At 41.2% G+C, this 2,085-nt stretch overlaps 1 non-coding gene across 1 annotated transcript; it reads right to left on the bottom strand.

The window, feature by feature from the left end:
- Nucleotides 1-200: 200 nt before the first annotated feature.
- Nucleotides 201-319, bottom strand: LOC145397591 (5S ribosomal RNA). Its single transcript, XR_013897007.1, has one exon. It is a non-coding gene; the product is annotated as a 5S ribosomal RNA (ribosomal RNA).
- Nucleotides 320-2,085: the final 1,766 nt, after the last annotated feature.

Genomic DNA, 2,085 nt, shown 5'->3' with positions numbered 1-2,085 from the left:
GACCTGCGGCGATGCTCTTGTTTCAGACAGTTTCCTGTAACTGTAACTAGCAATGTCAAGTAACCTTATATGGGACCATCTTTGTGCCTCATTCATTGCCAGACGCCATGTATCCCAAACGGGGTGGCCAAGGGCTTAGAGTTAATTGTTTCACAGGGAGGGGCACTAATCCTCCACCAACCCCACTTGAGACGTAGGGATGCCAACAGCATCTGGTGTTCCCAGGTGGTCACCCATCCAAGTGCTAACCAGACCCAACGTTGCTTAACTTCGCTGATCGGACGGGAAGCGGTGTACTCAACGTGGTATGGCCGTTGGCTCCTTCGATGGGCTTAAATGAAAAACTTTTTACTAGAGTTGCTGCCAGATGGCGCCACCACAGGAATCAGCTGGCAGCAAATTTAGATTCTTCATTTCAAATAAACTTATATGAGACCACATTTACGTCTCAATAGGCCACAAACTCTTTCGTCTTCTCTCACGAGTTGGGCTCGACTTCGGTAGCGCTGGGTTAGTTTACAAAATGGAAAGTCAATATCAGTCAAAATACCTCGGGAGGAACAATGAATAATCTTGACTAGTCATGCTCAAAATTCAAAACTGTTTTGACTTTTGGTGCTCGCGAAAACGAGTATCAGCACGATAGTCAATATACGATATCACGATTAGTCGAATATATCTTGACTTTTAAGGTCGCGAAAACGCAGCTATCTTCTATAAGCTTGCATTACTCTCGAAACATCTACATTTAACGAGTATACTCTCGTCGGGCAACAATGCCCAACTCAGACACATCAAAACATGAAGAGTTGTCTCACATTACATAACACTCTAAATCATTTACCATACGAACTTAAACTACATAATTTAACAAGCAGTCATTTAAATAAAATAATATTGAGAAAAAGCACATTAAATTTATGCTTAACTTACGAAATAACTACGCTCACAAACAGCCGGCTAACTGGCAACTCTGACTCGTACCGATACGTGAAGTACTGTACACGAAACTCCGAGTAGGGACGAGGCTACCTAACTGGCAAATCTCCCTTCATAACAATATTATCTTTGCTTGTTTTGGTTGGAGTCTGGCTCTGAGAGCATCGAAATACACGACTTTGCATCGAAAAGTAGGGTAGGCAGACCACTCCAAAATGCATCAAAATTTGATTCATCAAATTCTAAACTGTCGAAATTTGAGATTTTACCTATATATATATATATATATATATATATATATATATATATATATATATATATATATATATATATATATATATATATATAATATACAGTATACCAGTATATGGAGCCTCTGTGGTACAGTGGTAAAGTGTGCGTTCTCACACACTGAAGAACGAGGGTTCGCGCCCCGCCAGGGTAATAAACTTTGGGAGCGTTCTTCTGGCCACGTACTACATTGGCGGACACAAGAGGTGCTGTGGTTGAACCAGTGTCGCTTATTATAAAGTATGCTTGCACCCAGTCGGCTTGAGTGGGCCGATTACAATTGGTTCACAGACTACGCACACATATCCAAAGCCACTCCAAGATTATAATTACACTTACTCGCACTTCTCACCCCACATACAATCTATACCAGACAGCCTAAGCCACTTGGTAGAGATACATTGGCTGTATCGCCCCCACTTCGGTCGGGATAGGCCAGTCTTGCAGTGGACTCTCAAACGGCTGATGAGATGATATATTGTATATTCGTTCATGAGTTTATGAAATTGCATTTATGAATTGCCTCGCGGGCCTTATACGGCCCGGAGGCCGGACGTTCCCCACCCCTGACTTGGATCAACGTGTGGTAGTTTCTTGTATAATATCGACAAGGTCTATGGGCAAATGTGTGGAAGAACATATTGGTACCTTTTGCATTTGTCTCAATAAGTGGCTAACTGTATGCTTAACTGTAACCTACCTTTTAGATAATAAGAGGGGCAACAATTATATTTCTGTAAAGTTACAGCTTTACAGTTTTTGTGGTTTTCTTTAAAACGTGGGACAAAGAATACATTGAGCAGATTTTAATTCGGTACTCTCTACTAGGCTAAATGGCAAAATATGAAGCCAAAA

The sequence above is a fragment of the Coenobita brevimanus genome, chromosome 41 (assembly GCF_032717465.1).
Source record: "Coenobita brevimanus isolate Jiangsu-jjx chromosome 41, ASM3271746v2, whole genome shotgun sequence".
Classification (NCBI taxonomy): Eukaryota; Metazoa; Arthropoda; class Malacostraca; order Decapoda; family Coenobitidae; genus Coenobita; species Coenobita brevimanus.
This window is presented reverse-complemented; position numbering and strand designations above follow the sequence as displayed.